The 9,051-nt window shown below is 43.8% G+C and overlaps 1 non-coding gene across 1 annotated transcript; it reads left to right on the forward strand.

The window, feature by feature from the left end:
• The first annotated feature begins 5,288 nt into the window (after positions 1 to 5,288).
• Positions 5,289 to 5,392, forward strand: LOC130847321 (U6 spliceosomal RNA). Its single transcript, XR_009052091.1, has one exon. It is a non-coding gene; the product is annotated as a U6 spliceosomal RNA (small nuclear RNA).
• The last annotated feature ends 3,659 nt before the right edge of the window (positions 5,393 to 9,051 follow it).

The following is a 9,051-nucleotide window of genomic DNA, read 5'->3' on the forward strand; positions in this document are numbered from 1 at the left end:
CATAAAGTTATAAAACATATTCACCAGTTCACTCAATCCCATGTAATTAATACCCACTGGTCTGGATGAAATAATCAAGCTTCTCATTAGTTTTTGTCATGTGTTACCCAGTCCAGTGATAACTATCTAAAGGCTATCAGAAACTTACATTTGTTAAAAAGTTCCTTTTCAAGCATCAGGACAAAACTGAAAATAGCATGGTTAAAGATTTGAGTACAATGCAATTAGCAGGAAACTTGGATATAACGCTTTAAAATAACTAGTATTATGACTGACAACATACCAGGACGTATCAAATGTTAGGGATTTCATATAAATTTTGGAGTATCTATATGAATGATATTTATCCATACACTATAACCTAAGGTTCATCTCCAATCACTTGATAATGTTTATGAAGTAATTTAACACACCAAATAAACTTAGTTTGACATTTCTTTCTGAGATGTCTCAGAGATGCTCTTTCCAAGTATCCCGGAGTCAACTGGAGGCTAAAAAGCTTTAGTCAGATTTTGATATTTGGGAAGTTTGTTAAAAATGTCAAAAAGGTTTTAAAACACAACAGGATCATAGATCACTGTGAAACAATACTTATTCATTTAACCAAAGTCACAAAATGATTGAAAGAAAACAAATACGGATCACCTAAGGGTGCAGCAACTCATACAATCTGTTATCAAAAAGGGGCATTTTTAACAGATCAAATTCCAGTCTTGTATTAGGTTACTTAAAGTCCACTTACCTAGTTAACTTCAATCTAACTTTAGTTAATCCTGTCCATGTACAAAACTTTCTCAGTAAAATGTAATTCCATTTCTCATACTTTCTTAACTGAAAACACACATTATAACATACTGAAATGTTTTAGTATTTTCAGTAGCTCTAATTATGTATTTAAATTAGAATTCCTGACTCTTAAAAGCCTTAATTTCTAGTGAAAACCAAGAGACAAGTAATAGTTACCAAAATCTGAAGAAATTATTTTAGGTGATTTTTTTAGAACATAATTATTGTAGTTTACCTAAAAGCTCTTATCTCATTTACATTTTACTTTAAAGTTTCATCATATGAAGTTATTTTTCTTGCTGACAAATTTGCAACAGATAAGATTTCATTTAACTTCTATTAAACCTAGGTGCAGTGAAGTACCATACTTAATGTTGATGGCTCCGATGACATGTCTATATTAATTAGATCAACAAACTTAAACATTAGTATGAGGTATTAATTTAATGCTGATTATTTCCCAGTTCATGTGAACCTGAAACTCATTTAGCTTAATTTCTCTTATATTTAGAATTATTTGGTTTGTAAGCGCTTACTTTTCTTTAAGCCAATTAAATAGAGTTCATTTACAGATTAACCTCAACAATGTTATCCAAAGACAAGACACATACAAACACACAAACAAACAGACCTCATGGTTCTCATTTCAAAATTTCAGCCCTAAGTCAGATACAGCAATGTAAAACCCCATCAGTTTACAAAAGGTTGGACTAAGATTGTGTTTCTGGCAGATAGAGCAAATCAAGCTCACTTGTGTAGATGGCTAAACCCTTTTTACTAATATTTATGGGAAACACGTCAAATTCTAAATTACTGTATTCTCTTTTTTTTTAAAAAAATTGCATTTTAAAAAGATGGCAGATAAAGTTTTCTGAAAAGACCAGATAGGACATTTGCATATCAAAGATACAGGCAAGTTTCTCCTAGGATGACTTTGTTTCCCCTTTGTTGGTCTCTGAGCAGACAAAGCCACTGCAATCCTGTGGGCCTTTTGCCTATTTCTCTGAGTGTGTTCAGCCTTTTCGGCCATATCCCTATTATTGAAAACTGAATAAGCCAGTTGGGCATTGGAGTCTGAGGACTAGCAGTTGCTTTTGACTTTTGCGCCTGATATCTGGGGCAGGCTGTGAAATGCCTAGCCAAAAGGGCCTGTCCCTTGGGGGAGGAGGTATCCATGTTCATTCAGGCTCCATAGCCCTGTAGGGTGAGTTCTCCTAGTTGGCCTTCTAGAGATTGTAAGAACGAATGGTTTTGTACCTCTCCAGAAACTCCCATAACCGGGATAGACTGAGATGTTTTCTCTGCCACCTTGGTGTTTACCATAGAATATGTGGCACCCATATCTGTTAGAAAGTCAGTCAACTTGTTCCCCACTGTCAGTGTTACCCAGGGAAGCTGTGGGGAAATCAGAATTGGATGCCTCAAGTCCAAGGGAGTCCCCTGGCTTCTTATAGGATACTGGGGCAAGGGCTGCTGCAGAAGTGGCTCCCAGTCTAAACTGGGTGCCCTGTCTGGTCTTAGATGGTGAAACTAAACCAGGTCCCTGTGCTCCAGGGGTTAACACAGAAACTTCTATTTGATCCCCATGGGTAGGGGAAACAGGAGGCAGTGAACCTGATGGCGGCATGGAGTAGGGGCAGTTGGAACAACTGCTGATGCAGCCTGCTCAGCCATTAGGGGACCTGGCTAGGCTGAAGAGGGGCTTAAGTTTTGAAATAGCATGTCCCTACTCTCATTTTCTCTCTCTTCCCTTGTAGAACAGTTTTCTCCTTGGGTTTCCTTTCAGACCACTGCACCATAAAGTGGCAGTCCTCTGATGCCTTTTCCTCCTGATGTAATAGCATAAACACTCCTACCTATGGAATCTCATCTCTTTTCCCTGCTCTTTTGCAAAACACTTCTAACTGCTAGATGGTATAATAATTGAGTGAGCTATTCAAGGGCCATTGTTCTTCTGATCCTAACGTATATTGGATCCACACCTGATTGCAATAGTATATCATGCCTTTCTTAGTCATAGCCTCACAGGTATGCTTTGCCAATTTATCAAATATACACCCCCAAAGGGCTCTCCTTTGGGATTGATGGAGTATTTCTCATTTTTATAAGTATAACACCAAGACACAAAAGATGCAAACAAATTCCAACACTAAAGGCCTAAACAAGTTCTAGCATTGATGCACAAAGAACCAAGACAAAACCAAGACAAAAACCAGTGAACTAGTTCCCAGGTTGGGTAGACTTACCCTGCAAAAAACCAGTGAACTAGTTCCCAGGGAGCGGGCTCCCAGAATCAGGTAGAGTCCAACAACAATTCACCCCTCCAGCAGGGTACCCCAATAAGATTTGCTTGTCCCACAAAGAAAATCCCAGATTGAGGGGGAATATGTTCCTAGCATGCACATCAGAGTGATTTACCCTCCAGAATTGGATCAAGTCTGTTGACTCATATATCCAGATGGAACCGAAGTTCCAGAATTGAATCAAATCCATTGACTTGTAACACAAAAGGATAAAACCAAGGCAAAGCAAGACCAAGACAAACAAGCCAGTCACCAAATTGGGTAGGTTTACCCTACAAAATTGAGTCCATGAACTTGCAGAAGTTGGTTGGTTCCTTGCTTCAACTGCCAAGCACTGGGGTAGCCAGTGCCACTTCAGGGAATTTTGAAGGGAAGATACTCAGGACAAATGGTCCTGACAGCTGCTAGGGGCTTGCCCCAATATTCCTGGACCAGGGCCTGCTAGCCACAAGCAGCAAGGCTCCTGGCTGGCTCACCAGATTTGTTACTGAGTCCAAGCTTGCTCTGCTCACCGCACGACAGGCCAATGAATCAGAGACAAGGTGTTGAGGCAAGGAATATAACTTTATTTGGAAAGCTAGAAAACCATGAAGATGGTAGACTCGTGTCTTCAAAAAACCATCTTATCAGGTTCCGGATGCCAGTTTGTTTTATAGAATCAGAGAGGGAGAAGCTGTGAGGAAATAAAGTAAAAGGACAGAATAGAGAGGGAGAGGCTGTGAGCAAGTAAAACTAAAGCACCATCAGTCTTGCAAAACATCTCCAGGAATAACCAGCCTCGGTGAGGGGATATGTTAACTTCAGCCATTCACACAGGTGGGCAGGGCAGAGTGTCTGCCTGTGAGCTGAGCAGAGGCACTTTAGTGTAACATTCAGGCAGAGGGGGAGGGTTCCCTGTGGCAGGCCATCATGTATGATTATAAGAACAAAAGCAACAAAAAGCCAAGGCCAAAGTCAAAGAAACAGATCCAACATGGGGTCTGATTTAGCTCTTCCCGGTTACAAATCTAAGGAGGAATCTACCTTCTTACTCCCACCATATGCAACCTCTGTTTTTATTGATATAAACATACATCAGTTTGGCCAATTCTTGAAATTCATAAAAATGAAACAAATCAAAATGAACACATTTATGTCTGACACTTTTACATAGTGTTTTTGAGTGCCATCCAATTTTTCATGTGGATAAGCAGGTCAATCTGTCTTAATGGCTAAGTAATTGACATTGTAAGAACATACAAAAAAATATCAAGACTGGGGAGGTGAAATATCTCAAGGGGGGATCTTTTAAGCAGATAGGGTAAGGTGTGCCCAGAGGAAGAAAACCAGTCATGACTTTCTTGACAGTAGAGAAGCCATTTTGTGATCTTAACCTGGTCACAATGCTTACCCTTGAACAGGTCTCATAATTAATACCTTAGGGAAACAAAAGAATGCAGACACAAATGACTATTAATCAGGCAAAAGAAGTAACAATAGCAAAGATAACGTATCAGTTGTAAAGACTCCCAGTTCTCTTTCAATATGAAGATTAGCCTGAAGTGCTCAACCACCAGGTCAGCTGGAACCTGAGGGATGATGTTGACCTTTTCTGACACTCCTGACTTCAAGCAACTGAAGTTTGGACTCTACAAACTGCCCAAGCCCCTTCATGAATATGCACATATCCTCAGTGTAAAACTTCCCCAATTTTCCTGTTCAGGGAGACACTGCTTTGGGAAAGACCCCCAGTGTTCTCCTCACTTGCTGTAAGTAATAAATCCTTCCTTCTCCCCATCTTTGGCTCAGTTGTGTCTTCTGGCTTGGCACCACCAAGAGGGGAACCCAGTTTTCAGGTAGCAGTTCTAATAGGTGAACAGTGATACATCATTGCTGTATTAATTGGTAATTCCTGATGGTATATGATGTTGAGCATATTTGCGTGTATGATCTGTATATCTTTTTTGGCCAGGTGTCTGTTTAGTTCTTTACCTAATTTTAATGGGGTTATTGGTATTAGTGGTCTTTGTATATTTGAGACAAATCCATTAATAGATATGTTTGCAAATATTTTTCTCCCAGTTTGTGACTTGTCTTTTGATTTTCTGAATAAGGTCTTTCACAGAGTAGAAATCTTTAATTTTATAGAGTTCACAATATTACTTATTTTTCTTTGTGGATTGCCCTCTCTGTGTTGTGTGTTGAAACTCAGTGCTCATGGTGCTTGCTTCTGCAGGACATATGCTAACATTGGACCATTCAGAGAGGATGAGCATTGCCCCTGCGCAAGATGACAGGCAAATTCTTGAAGGTTCCATATTTTTGAAATATTGTAACAAATTCAATAAAGACTTTAAAAATGGTCCACATCAAAAAATCTTAAAAAATAATTAAGATGTGTGACTGCATAAAAAAAAAAAACAACTCAGTGCTCATGATCTACATGACCAAACCTAAGCTCATGTGTTTTTCTATGTTTTCTCCTATAATTTTGAACCATTTTGCATTTAAAATTTGTCTATGAATAACTTGTAAGTTAATTTGGTAAGTGAAGTTGTAAACTTTGCCTCTGCGTTCATTTCACACCAAATGGTTTCCAATTAATTGTTCACTAACTGTTTCTGGGGAAGTTATGGGATATTGTCTCCAGTTTGAATTTCCACAGGATAACGGACTCAGCAGGTCTGAGGGCGGGAGCGCTGTCGCCATCACCTGTGAGGGAGGCGCGGCCTGCACTTCCCTCACTGACCACACGGTGGCGCCAAGCCCGCGTCTCACCCACAGAGTGCGATTGTCCACTAGGCCTGGGCTCCCAGCACAGGTGAGAGCAGTTGTGTGTCCTCAGGCCCGGCCGGGGCTTCGGCTGGGATGCCCAGGTCAGCGTCTCTGCTGACAGGAGCTCAGTCTCCTTAGGACTTGCTGGGGTTTTGGTTTCAGGACAACATGGGGCCATGTCCACGTTGACAGAGTTGGGTTTCCTGAGGATGCAGGCAACACCGGAAGGAAAAGGTGAGGAGAAGCTTCCCGTGGGCTATTGAGGGCTGAGGTCCTCTGTTTACAAGCATCATTTCAGGGCTGCTCCCCACGCTACCCTCCTTCCCCTCATTCAGTGCTGTTATCAGTCTCATTTCACAGGTTAGATGCTCAATAACTTGCCCCAGGTTATACGGCCATCAGGTGTGAGAGCCAGTTCTTCGTGATGCTAGGGCTCGAGGGCCGGACACTTGTGGTGGCGCAGGCGGCATCCAGAGGCCGTGAGGGGCAGGGGGAGGGGGAGGGCTGGGCCATGTAGGGATCCTGCAGCCCCGCAGCCGCCCTCCTGCATGTCCGATGCCGGCTCAGAGCTCCACCCGCCCCTCCCCCACCCCCAGCCTCCCTGGCAAGCGTTTGCCCCTGCCCCCCACCCCAGGGTCTGCTGTTGGGGAAGGCCCGCTTCTCCTGCTCTGCTGGGCTGCCCCCGGGCTGCGGCCCCCACACCACCTTCCAGACCTGGAGACGCACAGGACGCTGAGAGTGTTCTGTGCCTTCAGAGGGCCTCTGGGCTAGAGGGGGTAGAGGGGGGGAGGGTGATGAGGGAGGGAACTGGAGGTGTGGTGCAGGCAAGGTGGGGGTGAAATGGGTGAACCTGCTGTTGGTGCGGTGTGGGGGGTGAGAGAAAGGGAGGAGCCTGATGGGAGGAGGAAGTGATGGGGATGCCACTGATGGAAATAAGGAGAACCCTTTACAGACACTGGTGCAGTGTTTTTATATCACACACTTATTAGGGATTGTTGATTTGATGGAATTGTCTTTCTGGAAAAAAAAATCACCCAATTCCTTTATACCATAGGAAGATATTCCTATATATAACTTCCCAGAATACCTAGGGCAGAAATATTATTTGGCTCATAAATTCATGTTACCTTCCTGCCTGTTTCAGTATGTTACTTTTCCTCCCCTTCCCATCATTCTTTTATCCTTTTCTTCTCACTAGGGCAACAAAACACACTTCTTGCTCTCTGTACGGTTGGCTTCACAGGTTCTCCTTGAATTCTTTGGACCCCGGGTGGAGGGTCACACGTATTTCTCACTGGTGATATCCTATGAGCATAGTAGTATGAAAGCTCATCATTGGCAAAGCATTTCACGTGCACTCTTGTTGGAGCTGCCCAGTTAGGGAGGCCCAGCTGGGTTGTACCTTGGTTAAGTCACAGGTAAGTGAGTTGTCTACTCAGGAAGACACAGCGGTAACTCACTGAGCTGGAGCCCACTCTGATTTCCTTACCCAACCCCGTGCTCTGCCTACACCCTGCCTAGTGTCACCCACACGTGTGACCCTCCACCTGGTGTGCCCAGGAGGATCTGCAGATACAAAGGGCTCTTGCTCCTAGGCACCAGCAGTGCTGATGGTGGTGGTCACGGGGTGTGGCTCCTGCTTTGCCCCTTGGAGCACACTGTGCCCAACATCGTAACAAAGCCGTTGATTCCACATTTGGGAGAAGGATTAAAATACCAACAGACGAGTGAGTGGACAGATAAACTTCAGGTCCTCTTCCTGGCAGGGAAGGGTGGAGGAAGAAAGCCATTGGGCTGTTGGGGAGTGTGCTGGCTCACCTCCCAGTTTTGCTTGGGGTCAGTGCACCCGGTCAGTTTAGAAACACACATCTGCGAGCTGGGGAGGCAGGACCTCACCCTGACTCTGCCTCACCCTGCGGGTCTGCTCCTGGCTCAGGATGGGCAGACGGTGGTACAAGATCCTGCTGTGCGCTGGTGCGACCAGCTTCTCTCGCTCTCACACAGGCAGGCCACCGCTCTGCTGTGCCCCTCTGTGTTCTCTGCAGCTGAGCCTCCCAGTCTAAGGCCTCCAAGTGTGCACTGGAGGGGAGAGACAGGAGCCCCCAAGCTGGTGCTGCAGTGCTTTCATTGCTTCTGTTACAGCCTTGAAGCCATGCTTGTGCTCAGAACTCTGGGAAATATGTGATTATTCTGCTCATTATTTTGATGACCTTTCAGAGACAATCCTCCTTGGAAATATCTTCCTATAAATTATATTGATTCCACTGCTTCGTGAAACAAAACCTACTTCGGAAGCACCCCTGCCCTGCGTCCCTGTGCGTTGCCAGAGGCACCTCTCCCAGCTTCCCAGACACTTTCCTGCCTGGCCGTCTGTGTCTCACCCCATGACACTGAGGATGCCCGACAGAAGCCCTGCCCACACGCCACCTCACCATCCCAGAGGGTCCCAACCTGGTGCACATGCGCGTGTAGATTTCCACCTGGCAGCACAGATCCTCCAGTTCCCAGCAATGCCTGTCCCCTGCCTCTCTCTTTTACCTAAGCCTGAGCAGAACACGCACGCCTTCAGATGTCCACAGCTGAACTCGTGTGCTCAAGAACCTTGCCTATCCTGGGTGCTTATTTAAAATGGGCTGAAAGCCAGAGATTTTACATTCCAAGTAGAATGAATAATATAATGGGTGGACTTTTTTCTTATTAATATTGTAATGGATTTAGGGTTAGAAACGAGCATGGGAATAAGTTATAAACAAATAGTAAACTTGAAAACGATAAAAATAAACCTATCTCAGACGACACTCAGCCCTGCGTGTGTGTGCATGTGTGACAGGGAGGGAGGGAGAGAGAAAAGGAGAGGAAGAGAGACAAGGTCCTGCTTTTCTCTGCACATATGATAAGTGAGGGGTCTATCTGGTGACTGTTTAAATCCTAAAAATAAAGTTTTAAACTAATCTTTACACCAAAAAAGTATAACATTTTCCCAGTCACGTGAAAGAAAAATTTCTGATGGCTGCAGAGCAAATAGAATTTCATGCTGCAAAATAGGGAATGAGATGGTTTATTAATTCATTAAACCATTTAATTTGTTGATAACTTATTAATTAAATCTCTAATGGATGCTTATTTAAAGTGATACTGTTTCCCTAATGCAACCCAAAATGTCTTAAATCACACCTCTCTTGAAATTCTCAGAGCCACTTAATTGCTG

This window comes from Hippopotamus amphibius, chromosome 2, assembly GCF_030028045.1.
Source record: "Hippopotamus amphibius kiboko isolate mHipAmp2 chromosome 2, mHipAmp2.hap2, whole genome shotgun sequence".
NCBI classification, from domain to species: domain Eukaryota; kingdom Metazoa; phylum Chordata; class Mammalia; order Artiodactyla; family Hippopotamidae; genus Hippopotamus; species Hippopotamus amphibius.